The sequence below is a fragment of the Rattus norvegicus genome, chromosome 1 (assembly GCF_021556685.1).
Source record: "Rattus norvegicus strain SHRSP/BbbUtx chromosome 1, alternate assembly SHRSP_T2T, whole genome shotgun sequence".
NCBI lineage: Eukaryota > Metazoa > Chordata > Mammalia > Rodentia > Muridae > Rattus > Rattus norvegicus.
In genome coordinates, this window is record NC_141534.1 from 15,090,390 (window position 1) to 15,103,734 (window position 13,345).

Consider the following 13,345-nt stretch of genomic DNA (forward strand, 5'->3'; position numbering starts at 1 on the left):
GATCTCCCAGTCACAGTTTTCCTGTAAGCCCTGGGTTGTCATTGTATAGTATGGTAGTTATTTTGTGTACTTTGCATAGTTCAGCAATTTTCAGGACTAGTATGTTATGTGAGAGCAGAACTGCAGTCATGGCATCTCACAGCTGTGGCAGTGGAGGGGCTCATTGAGTGACTTAATGTAGATATGCAAGAGGCCAAAGGTTGAACCTGAAGAATGCCTACATCAGTAGATAGTGACAGGAAGAGAAAGCCAAGGAGCTGTTTGGTGTACAGGAGGAAGCTCAAGCCAAGTAAAGGAAGCATGTCAAGAGAGGCATAATCAGCCATATTCCAGTAGTCTCTAGTGGACCAGAAAACAGGCAAATCACTGAGAATTAGCCACTGAGTACATAACTGTGGGTATCTTGAGTATAGGCTGGTGGAGTGGCAATAAGGAGATAGATTGGAGAGGGTTTAGCATGCAAAAGAGAGGCTACAGTTTTTTAAATATCTGGCTCACTGCTCTGTTTAGATTTCTAAAATGGAATTACTATCCCAACTCTGTCATAACTCTGAGGATGATTGTCAGGGTTGGCTGAAAGAGCCTCTGAGCACAGTACTTCATGAGACATCAGCTAGTTAATCAACCCAATGTTGACATTAGTATTTCATGACATTTTATAACACAGTATCTTACAATAAAATTTGGTTTTGAATTTGGAATGAAGTTGGGAAGGTAAGATAGAAATAAATTCAGTAAATAAGTAAACAGCCAGTAGTGAAGGGAGCTGAGATAGTTTGGAGTCAAGGTGACCAGGCAGAGAAAGACTTAGAGTAGACCAAAGGCAAATAACGGAAATGGTCTCCGTGCTCTTTCAATACATACCTGAGCCCTGTGTACTGCCATGTGGAGAGATGCTTGCCTAATCCTGATAGCCAACCTCAAGCGTGCATTCCTCCTGCAAGTTTACAGATGACAGGACTGATACTCCAGGGGAGGCTCATTATTGAGCTGAAAGTCACCCGCATGTAGAACATCTGGAGGCAGCCAAGACAGGTTTATCTCCTGGGGTCATGCTTGGAGGCACAGAGCATAAAGAAGGGGGGGGTGTGTGTGACACAATGAATCAGCTACAAAATCTCTACCATGTAAAGCCTCTTCCCAAGGATATTTACGCAATCTAAAGATTTTCAGTTAAGCAACACACCTGAGAGAACCCACCGGACATTTTTACTCTCGACTTCTTACCTTCAGGGCTAGGTATATATGGAAAGGGATTTAAGGGAAGCTAAGGAGGGAGCTAAGGCAAGGAATGACTAAATAGTATCAACTCAGAAGCAATTGTGCGTGTGAGAAGGGCTTCCAGTCTGCTATGATTTGCTTCCCGACTGCTGACCCTCTTGCTCAGTTGAGAGAACAAGCAGGTGGGTAGGCATTCGGATTTCTAGACCATCTTCAGCTGGCTGAGCCCCCATCTAACATGCAAGTACAGCTACTGCTGGGCAGGAGTAGTATGAAGGATGGACCAAATTGCTGTCCTCGTGGAGTTTGTCTAGAAGAGATTTATTGTGTCGCTAGGTATCACATTAGCTAATAAACACCTTAGCAATAAGACCCACTCTTTTTACATACTACTAACTAGTAGAGGACAGATATTGTACAGAAGGCAAATTAGCTTTAACTGGTTGAAACAAGAGAAAACATAGGTCTCCACAAAACCTCAGTGGGTCTTTGAAAAAAGGCCCAAACAGGAAGCTAGTTAGTTTCCTAGCGCCATCTTAACTAAAGTACTTTAAAACAACTACAGTTTATTCTCTCATTGTTAAGGAAGCCAAAGTCTGGAATGTGGGTGTTACAGGGTTAGTCATTTCTGAGATTTAAGAGCAAGATTTCATTCCACACATCTGATAGCTTTTAATGGCTACAGCTAATGTCTGGCTTTCCTTGGCTCATAGATGTGTTACTCCAGTCTCTGCCTCTCTCTCTCTCTCTCTCTCTATCTCTCTCTCTCTCTCTCTCTCTCTCTGAAATTCAAGGTCTGATTATTTGTTACTCTAAAAGACTTGTTTTTTGACTGGACTCAGATTTAGAAGTAGAAGCTCTCAGCGAGGACAGCCTACGTCTCTTGGCAATCTGTTCCTGGTGCTTTTTTTTTTTGGCTTCCTCCATTTTCTTGGCCAAAAGTTCAATGTATTCTGCAGCCTCCTCGTTTTTCTTAGTGCGTTGCTTCTTCAAAGCAATATATTGGCATTTGTATTGCAGGACACGGGGAGTAACAAGATGCTGAATCTTGGGTGTTTTGGTCCTGGACTTCTTACCTTCTTTGTTTTAAGGGCTTTCTGACAACATATTGGCGGACATCGTCTTCTTTGGAGAGATTAAAAAGCTTTCGGATTCTACTATCTCTTTTAGGTCCCAACCAACAAGGCACAGTAGTATCTGTCATCCCGGAATATCCTTCTCTCTCTCTCTTTCTCTCTCTCTCTTTTTTTTTACAATAACCAAGTTGAGAACACTCAGGTTGGCATCCATGATGCACCTGTGAACAGACTTGTGCTTCCTTTCTCCAGTTCTCCTTGGTCTATAACAAGAATGCCCCTTACTCATCAGCAGACGCACTCTGCCATGGGTCAAAATGCCTTGCTTCATGGGAAAACCTTGTTTGTTATTCCCACTGCTGATCCAGACCACATAACCCTTCCTTCCACTCTTCACCAAGAGCATCATCAGCTACTTCTGTGGCCATGTGCTTCTCATAGAACGTACGAAGCTCACGTTCCTCATCCACTTCTGTGAGTTTCTGACAGCCAGTGGAGGGAAGGAAATTCCTACTCCTGTCTTTATAGAATGGTTTCTCTCTCTCTCTCTCTCTCTCTCTCTCTCTCTCTCTCCCTCTCTCTCTCTCTCTGATAGACACTAGTTTAATCCCATTAAAAGCCAACTATATTCCAACATGGCTTCATTCTAGATAATCGTTTCTATAATAGACTTCTTCCTGAAATATTGTGAAATCTCCAGATTCCAGAAAGGGTACGAATCTGTAGAGAGATACTATTTACATAGTACATGAGGGAAGTATGAATCCTTTGTGTGTCATTGTTTGGAGTGGAGAGTTATGAGGCAGAGTCTAGAGGGAACAGCAGAAAGGATATGGAAGGCATAACTGTAACAGGGAACAGATATCCAATCCAACGGGGAAACTGAGGAAAGAGTGAACTGCTTTAAGTAAGAATATAGGAGGGAACAAGCGGGTTGACAAGTACCCCAGACTAACAATGACAGGATCCCACGTATAAAACCCTGTTCTTTCTCTTTGAAACAAACCTACCAGCCTCTGAAATTGGCCTGTTCCTTGCCACTTCTCCAGACCTAGCCTGGCCTTCCCTGCTACAGAGATGTTGGCTACCTTTACAATCTCAATTGGCATTCAGGTATTTACCCCAGGAATTAGGGGGGTACACCACCACTGAAGAATAAAGAATGGATGCTAGTTGATGCTCACACCATATTTCTAGCCCAAAGACTCTTCTGCCATGGATTTCCTAAGATTCCCCAGAAGATTCTGAGGAATTAGTGCTGGTTGGCAAAAGCAGTGGCCAACACAATAATTCATCCTTGTTTTGCCTCAAACCTCATTCATGCTTCTGGCCTTTCATTCCTATTGTATGACATAAGTTCAGAAATAAGCCTGATGTGTGCAAGAATTTCTCTTGGTGCAAGGTCTGTGGGTTCCTGAGAGTAGGAGGAGACAGGAAAAGGTGGGGGTAGACAGGAATAGGTGGGGATAGAGAGAAAGAATAGGCTAGAGAAGAGAGGCTATTATCTTCTTCTGAGGAAGTCGTTGTCAACTTTCAGGACAGCGCGTACATGGAGCTTTGCAGCCCAAACCCTAGAGAGCAAGGAAGGGTTAGTCTGGTGTAATTAAAGACATACCTCTGGCCACAGAGCAGGTGGGAAAGGCAGAGAGTAGAAATGGACATAACCAGAAATTTCAACACAACCGGATTCATTCCTAACCACCTTTTTCTCCTTCTGACCGTGACAAATGAATGACTCAGTGTTGGAATGCTCACACAGCCATCATTTCAAGTGGGAAAATGCTTTCTAACTCGAGCCTATCCTTATTGCCTTACAGGAACATTGAGGTGCCATTCACTTCTTATGTTTGTTGTTGTTGATGCAGCTGAGTGTGATGGTCTTAGCAAGCCTGGTCATCTACACTAGACAGCCTAGGGTACCAGCAAGACCATGGGCTTGAATTCAGAGCATCTCCTGCTGGAATACCACCTCTGCTACTAAGTGATCTGCCCATGAGCCACTGTCCTTGACTCCTCCGTGTCCCAGCTTCTCATCCACTAAAAGGAATTAAAATTGCAACCTTTCAAGAGAAAGATTTTGCAAGATTTCCAGAAATATCCCTCAAAGTTAGCTGTTTTCAACTACTGCTTGAATTAGTTACTCATTTTTACTTAGATAGCAACATTAATAGTTACTAATAAAATAAAGAGACATAACTGTAACTATCAAAGTAGTCTAAAAATTTCTTTAGTGTTTAGGCATTTCTTTGAACATGAGAGTGCTTTTCTTGTAGCTGGAAATTATATAATTTATAATCTCTCTTATTTTTTATCATTAACCAAATATCCTCGAGCAAGCCATGAACAAATAGCAAACGGTCTAACGTGTTCTTTAGCTGGCTTCACCCTCCAATGGTTTTAAATCAAAATTGCTGTCAGTGAAGTAATTGACACTCAGAATTTAAGCAACGCTGACTGCTGATGGAGATGAGTCACTGCGGGAAAGGTCTGGGTTTCTGGGTCCTTGGACGCTTTTACTGAACTCCTGAATTCAGTGAGCTGCATCCAAGCTCACTGGCCTGATGACCTCTGCTTTGAAGCCTGGCACAAGGACGTCTCATAGGGATGTCCTCAGTTGTGTTAAACTCTGAGTTGTCCTGACTTGCTATGTCTTAATGGAAGAGTGAACTTTGCCTGGGAAGCGATCCACCTCTGGCGTTGAGGAACCTGAGGCCTCGAGAATTAGAACAGATGTAGTTCTCTTCTTATCCTTTGAGAAGTAGCTATGCGATACTTTTGAAGTAATGGTATCATGTAAAGGAAATGCCTGTCCTACCTTTAAACATTTGCCCCTCTGTGGTGTGTGTGTGTGTGTGTGTGTGTGTGTGTGTGTGTGTGTGTGTGTCTGTCTGCCTGCCTGTCTGTCTGCCTATCTATCTCTCTATCTCTATCTCTGTATCTCTGTATCTCTGTATCTCTGTATCTCTATCTATCTATCTATCTATCTAATCTATCTATCTATCTATCTATCTATCTATCTATCTATCTATCTATCTATCTATCTACCTGGGTCTTAAACATACTGGCCAACCACCCTATCACTGAGCTAAGCCCCGGAAGAGTACCATTATTTTGTGCCTCTTTTTCAAAAAACTTTTTAAATGTGAGTAAAGTTGACAAGGGAGAGAATATTTAATGAGAGGGAAAACGCAAGCACAAGTTTCTTATCCTTGCTTTTGGAAAGGAAGCCAATGGTGTCGTAGCATACTAGACAGATACTAGAAATCAGATGCATTATGAAAATACTGTCCTTGCATTCTCTCTGGATTATGCAGTTGTTGAACCCTATGATTAATTTGCTGAATATTTTGTGGTTATTGCTCTGTTTACACAAATGAAAGTCTCACCCGGAAGAGGCAGCCAGGGGGCATTGATTGTAATGGATATGTACTAATCTTAAAATAGGGCTTAGACATGTGGGCTGGCAGCCCCTAGCAGGTCTCGGGTGTTACAAGTAAGCTTTAAGCCAAAGGAGACTTTGGAAAATATCCACATAGGATACTTGTTCCTATGAGCCTGTATTTTGAATCTATTTTCAATGAACAGAGAAGTTAGGTGCCAAGAATTGCATTTTCAACCAGAAAGGTGTGAAAGGTACTTTTGAAAAGAAGCATTAGCTGGAAAGTAAACCAGAAATATCCTGTTTATAATTTGAGACTGGGCAGGGGTGCTTATATTACAATTGTCTTTGGGACTCAACCACCATACTTATTAATTTACCTATAATTGATCAAATGTACACACCTGTATTGAGTTCTATTGAGTTCAACATATTTAGAAATGTGTAAGCATTGTGTGTCATTGTCTAAATATAATTGGTGTATTCTCCTCATACACTTTTAATTTTTGTGCAAATTGATAACAAATCTGTTATTGGTGATATTCCAGAATATGATATGCTGTTATTAGCTGAGGCCATAATGCCATTCATCAGATCTAGAGAACTTATTCTATCTCACTGAAATTTTGTATCCTGTGATCACCATCTTCTCATTGTAAAATTTTAATATGAGTTTTTCATTTCCAGGTGCTCTGGAATTTGAGTTCATGCCTCACAATCCTGTGCTTCTTTTCTATACATTAGCAAGTACAATCTGTCACAGACTTGTTGGTACCTCCCTGGAGCTTAAGAAAATGTCTTTGTAAAATGCTGGAAAAAAGGGCAAGTCTATGGTTGAACTTAGTCTCATTGGAGGTGGTATGGTGGAGAATGGGCCATTGATTTGATGGTCCTTAAATGTTTATCCTAGGTGCCTAGGGTTTCTCTGTGTAAACCTGGCTGTCCTGGAAATCACTCTGTAGACTAGGCTAGCCTGTAACTCAGAGATGTGTCTGCCTTTGTCTCACAACAGATGGCATTAAAGTGTGTGCCACCATTGCCTGGCTCAGAGTTGTCTCTTAAGATCTGTTCCCTAGAGGTTTGCAGATGTCCAGCCAGGTCTTCCAATAGGAATACTCTGGCCCACTCTCTCAAGCTCCGTCCTAACTAATCTTGGGGTCTCAGAACCCACTCTCCTGTTTTGTTTGGTAATCTGGAAATGACTTGTGATGGTTTGTAATGCTCAGCCCAGGGAGTGACACTATTGAAAGGTGTGGCCCTGTTGGAGTAGGTGTGGCCCTGTTGGAGTAGGTGTGTCACTGTGGGTATGGGCTTTAAGACCCTCATCCTAGCTGCCTGGACACCAGTATTCTGCTTCTCTTGTGTCATGCCTGCTCCCATGTTCTACCTTGATGATAATGACTGAACCTCTGAACCTGTAAGCCAGCCCTAATTAAATGTTGTCCTTCTAAGAGTTGCCTTGGTCATGGTGTCTGTTCACAGCAGTAAAACCCTAATTAAAACAGAATTTGATACCAGTAATGAGGTATTGCTGTGATAGGCCTGACCATGTTTTTGTTTGGAAGAATGTGGATGTGGGGACTTCAGATTTGGAAAGCATTGGAATCCTTTAAGTGGGGCTTAATGAGCTATCCTAGAGGGAATATGGAAGACTTTGTTGCTGTGAGTGACGTAAACTGTGCTGACCCGGCACAAGAGGTTTCAGTGGAGATAAATTTCAGTATGTAGTCTAGAGACTATTTTTTTGTGGTATTTGGTGAAAAATGTGGCTGACTTTTGCACTTGTCTGAAAAGTCTACCTGAGACTAAAATAAAGAGATTTATATTAATTGCATTGATAAAGGAAGTCTTACAAACATCCATCATGGACTTTGTTCTCTGGTTAAGTCTTATGAAGAGCATTTTAAACAAGTGTAGCAAGCTAAGAAAGGAAAAACCAAAGTATGTGGTTTGAGTATTAAAGAGACACCAGAAAGTGAAGTGGAACTGAATCCTGTGTTCAAGGATATTAAATTGAATTAAGGGAGTGATGACTTTGGGGCAAGATTCCACCCAGTTAAATTTAGATCCAGGCATGGTAGTACAAGTCTTTAATCCCAGGAGTTCAAGGACAGCCTAGAATAGAGCAAGTTCTGGGTGAAAAAAAAACTTAAATTCAGGATTGATGGATCATACCTTTAATCCAAGCATTGCAAGAGATGGAGCCATGCTTATCTCAGAGTTCAAGATCAACTACATAGCAAGTTCTATGAAAGCCAAGCTTAGGCCGAGAGGGATTCAGAAAATAGAAAGCTGGCAATAGAATAAGGGGGGCATGTTCCAACCCCAGCAAGCAGAAGAACATGGCAACTTTGACTACGTGGCTCTAGTTTTAGAGTGCAGAATAGAAGGAACTACTGGGACAATTATGCTAGTTGGCTGGACCTAAAAACTTACCGGTGATTAAGAAGGGACCAGCATCACTGAGGTGAGATCTTCTGGGAAGTGTTTCTGAGAGCACAAAGAAGCTGTGTTCCATAAAGAGCCAAGGTTGTACCTCATGCTGCAGTTGTACTTGGTAATATCTAAGAGTCACCCAACTGGTACTGGTTTTGAAGGCATGAATGAGTCATGCAAAGGATTTGAGGCTTGGCACCAAGAAAAGAGCCTATAAGGGGCTATTGGTGAAGCCTAGTTGCAGCGAAAGACCCCGACATATTGGAGATGCCAGTACCCTGGATGATAAACTGCAGCAGCAATGGAGTGGGACAACCTGAGCTTAGAGTACCTCAGAGGGCAGAGCTGGAGAAGTGATGCCAGCCTTTCAGAGGAGCCCAGAAGATCATGGGTAAAACCCAGACATTGAAACAAGAAACTGTATCATTGAATCTGTCTTGGAGACCCCAAGATGGTTGATATGCCAGAGCTGTGGTCTATCTCCCGAGGAAAGCTACTTACAGGGATAGAACCAGCCCAGCAGAAAGAAGTATGTTCTTCCATCAACAGAGATGAGAAAGGAGATTGTTTTAATATCAGACATGGAGATGCAGAGTTTGGAGTTAGCCCAGTTGGTTTCCTGTCTTTTTTTTTTTTTTTTTTTTTGGATCACAGTTAAGTGACCAAATGAATCTCAGAAGAGATTTTGAACTTTGGACTTTTAACATTTTTGAGACTGCTATAGACTTATGGGGGCTTTGGAAGTTAGGTAAGATGTATTTTTTATTACGCTATGTGTAGGTACGACCCCCAAAGACCCATGTCCTTAAACAAGTGTAAGGGAGCCAGGGAGTGGCATGTGATGATTTGTATATGCTCAGCCCAAGGAGTAGCATTATTAAAAGTTGTGGCCCTGTTGGACTAGGTGTAGCTCTGTTGGACTAGGTGTGTCATTGTGGATGTGGGCTTGAAGACCTTCCTCCTAGCTGCCTGGATACCATTTATCTGCTAGCAGCCTTCAGATGAAGATGTACCTCTCACCTCCTCCTGTACTACACCTGCCTGGAGCTGCCATGTTGTCCTGATGAGAGTTGCCTTGGTCATGGTGTCTATTCACAGCAGTAAAACCCAACCTAAGACATGGTTCTCCCAAGACTGTATCTATCCCATTTAATACTATTGTCAGAAGACTTCCATCACCTAGTGTCTTAACTTACCTGACTTGCACATTTAGACTTGCATTCTCTTTATGTCCCGGCACCAGCCCTTACTCCCTTTTCTCCAGAGTATTTCCTTATGACTTCTGTTTGTGTCCACAACACATTGCTCACAAGCCTTTTCCTCACTAACATGGGTTTTTTGGGTCTAGTGATAGTAGTACTGTCCCCTCATATTTTCCTTGTATTTAGTCTCTGGACTTTAGAGAGAGTTCTTCATAGGACAAATGGGTGAATAGCTGAGTTTACAGCTATCCAGGGGAATTCACAGAAGCATTTGTTTCTTTTGAAGCAGGAAAGTATTAATGGTGTCAGGACTCCCTTTTGTGAGCCAAAGAACAGCAGTTGGAATTCACTGTGGTAACAGAGGCACAGCCAGAGGCAATGTGAGACTGAATCCAAGGAAGAGACATCACCATGAGTCAAATGTGGGTCTTGTTTTTCAAATAAGGGTAATATCAGAGTTAGTAATACAGTGTACAAAAGTACAAAATGAAGAAACCATCCACATGTAGGAGGCTGCTGCTTTCAGAGCTTAGCAAAATATGGGCAAATGAATAATACTGAATAAGAACCTTCAGCACTGATATTCTACATTTATCATAAAACATTTATGACCCAACATAGTGATCCATGGGTTGGGTGAGGACGATAGCAAGGCAGAAAAGCTCCTCAGTGTGTGCCTCGACTCCCCACCTGTGAGTAGTTTGGGAAAGCACACAATTATGTTGAGTGGTTTTTTTTTTTACTTCTGTAAGCTCAGGCTGGATGTCTTATAGCATCCTTGTAATCCCAGTACTTGTGAAGTGGAGGCTGGAGGATCAGGAATTTGACATCACCCTCCTCTGCTGGGTGCGTCTGAGGCCATTCTGGGCTACTCTTCCAGCTAGAGAAGACAGATGAGTTGTGGATGTGTCATAAATAAGTGGGAACCTAACTTCCCTATCTTCTGTGTCCTCCGCAGTCCCAATCAGTTGACCTTCAGCCACTAAAGGAATTGCTAGCTTTGCATCATCTTCCAAGAAGTTCACAATAAAAATTCAATACCCCCGCTTAACAAAGCACATAAACTACGCACAAGACATTATTATGGTCTAACTCAACTTTTAAATTTATGGAAACACAACAGATGCTAGCAAATTTTGCTTTAAAAGAAGGAAAAAGGATTAGCAAATGACCACAAATGAGATCCTTCTTTTTACAGAGCTTTGGAACTTTCTAGAATATAGGTCTTGTGGGATTATGGTGGTCCACTCTTAAGGCTCTTAAAACTAATGACTGCTCATTTGTTTATGCTCTGTTTTCACGGATTTTTTTTAATTAAGACGAGTATTGCTTTCAGGAAACTCAGTTGCACACTGACAGGAAAGAGCGGGCGTTTGACTGGAGATGTGGAGGGGTCTGAGATGTTAACCAGTAGGATGGCAGGCGGCTTTCCTGATATGTTTAAGGGAATTTTTCCATGTAAGTTTCAGAACCATAGCCAGTTACTTTGTTTCTGGAGACATCTTAGTGTTGCCCTGTCCCTGGTGGTTTCTTGTGTAAGGTGAGGGTCTGAGGGTTAGGCACAGTCTATCTATTGTTAGCAGAGGAGGAGAGAAACTGGGTAGATAGCAACATCTACGGATTAGGGCTGTGAAGGTTTATGTCTTTTGTCTCCTTGAATGTCCCTCTTGTTTTAGTCCCCATTTAAAGGGCTCTCCCTTCTTAATCTTAAGAAAAGACCGCACTGCTTTACAGCTGACGTGAGCTGTTTTCAGTGAGGAAAGTTTTCTCTATGTTAAAGTGGATTGAAAACCATAGGCAAACACTAGAGCAAAACCTGAAGGATCTAAAAAGTGCAAATCTCATAAGTATGTTAAGCAAGCATGGACCAAAAATGAAGGTTAGATAATAGTGATTAATGACCCCTACAATGCTGTAGAAGTCAAGAAAGGCTAGGCAGCGTTTGGCACAAGTTCCTTTTTGGTTAAATATGTGTAGCCACTCTGCTTCTTCCTACTATTCAGAAACGGACCCCTCTATTTCTCTATAGAAATTAGAGAATATGGACCCCCTCTCTGCTTTGTAAGAACTGAGCATACATTAAAATACATTGCATAATTTTACTGTGTTGGGAAGGGCTGGGATTTAGAAGAGATAGGGGAACTGGCAATCTGAGCTTTTTTTTGCTATTGCTAATTACTCTACTCTTCATTCATACCTTCCTGTTAGATCAATGAAACTATGTTTAGCCAAGACTGTTTTCCCCGTTTTACTGTTATAATCGTTCAAATCTCCTTAGGGGCCAATTTTAAGAGTTCAGCAGGAAACTTCTGGCCCCTTCTGTTGTGTCTCAGTTGTCCTACCTGCTAGAACAGGTCAGAGTCTCTCTGATCATGTGTTTTCCCTTGAAAGCACCAGGGACAGTTCCCTCTTTAATAATGACCCCTCACATTGCTGAACGGACAATGAGTGTGCACCCGTCCAAACCTTGTCTCTACAGCCACTCTAGTCAGAGGTAAGTGAGTTATCCGAGTCGTAGGACTCTACTGTTGGCATTGGAGCATTGCCCTGGTGTATGCAAGAACATTGGTTCAATCCTTAGTGCTGAAAAAGAAAAGATAAAGCGGAACAGAAACCCAGTTAAAATAGCTTGTTCATTATTTCGATGAGCCCTGCTGGCATTGCGTTTGGTTGGTAGGTCAGGATGTTTCTACGTTTAGAAACAATATCTCATTATGTAATCCTGGGGTGCCCAGAACTCTGCATGTAGACAAGGCTGGCATTGAACTTATAGTAGTTCTCTCACCCTAGCCTAATGATATCTATAATCACAGGCATAAACCACTACTCCTGGCTGGCGTACATCTATGTAAGTGCTGCTACTGATGCTGCTGCTAAATTTCTAGAATGTTCTTTTATATTCAGTTTTCCTTAGACCAATGTATCTCAGTTTGTAGGTCATGACCTCTTTGGGGGTTGAATGGCCCTTTCTTTGAGGTCACCTAAGACCATTAGGAAAATATGGAGATTTACATTATAATTCATAAGACTGGCTAAATTACAGTTATGAAGTAACAATAAAAATAACATTATGGAAGGGTGGTCACAACAACACGAGAAACTGTATTAAAGGGTCGCAGCATTAAGAAGGTTGAAAACCACTGCTTCAGACCCAGCCCACACAGTCAACTCTCATATGTCTGTACTTCAACGAGGAATGGTTTGAGATAACAATGTCTAATGGCTGTTTTCTTAGAATCAAAAATCTAAAAAGGAAGAAGGGCAAAACCCAAAATAGGAAAAATTCTTTACATCTCATTCTTAAGGATACTCATATAAAATTATGCATAAAAAATCAAGAATATCAAATCATAGACCCAAAGTAAACACAAGACTACTAGACAAAATGGCACAACTTCACAAAATCAACAACTTCATAAAAGTAGATTAAAAGAAACCAGAGGAAGAGTTTCATCAAACCAAAGAACACACTTAGATTGCCCTTGGCTCTTCAAGTAAAGAAATATTCCATTTGTTTCTCACGGATCTCATAATTGTGGTTCCTTCTAGGTCTTTCCCTGGGATGGACTTCTTCCTAATCTATATATTTGGTGACTGAAGTGAAAATTAACTCATCTGGCCCCTGTCTAGCCTTGTCGATTATTCCAGTTTTTTTTCCTCCCCTACAGCAAAAGCCAAGACTAATACCACATCCTGACTTTATCCTTCAATTTATCAGAATTTTCTGAAAACTTGTCAAAAGTTTCCTAATACAGCCTAGGCTTGACATGGTAAAGTACATGTACACTCTAGCAAGACTCCTTTTATCTGTAGGTACCTCTCTTGGTGGGGATAAGGTCACCTAATAAGGTCACCTGGTTGGTTCTAGACTTATTCCTGAATAGCATATCACAGTTAATGCCTATCTTTCAAGTTTCCTGGCCTCATAAAAACCTTTGTTTTAATTAATGTGTAGCGTCGTACCAGTGTAATTCGCACACTTGGGAGGTCGAGGCAGAAGTTTTTTTCTGTAACTGAGGCTGGTCTGAACT

At 41.6% G+C, this 13,345-nt stretch overlaps 1 pseudogene; it reads right to left on the reverse strand.

Annotated features, from left to right (window-relative positions):
* Positions 1-2,065: 2,065 nt before the first annotated feature.
* LOC108349726 (40S ribosomal protein S6 pseudogene) lies at positions 2,066-2,740 on the reverse strand (annotated as a pseudogene).
* Positions 2,741-13,345: the final 10,605 nt, after the last annotated feature.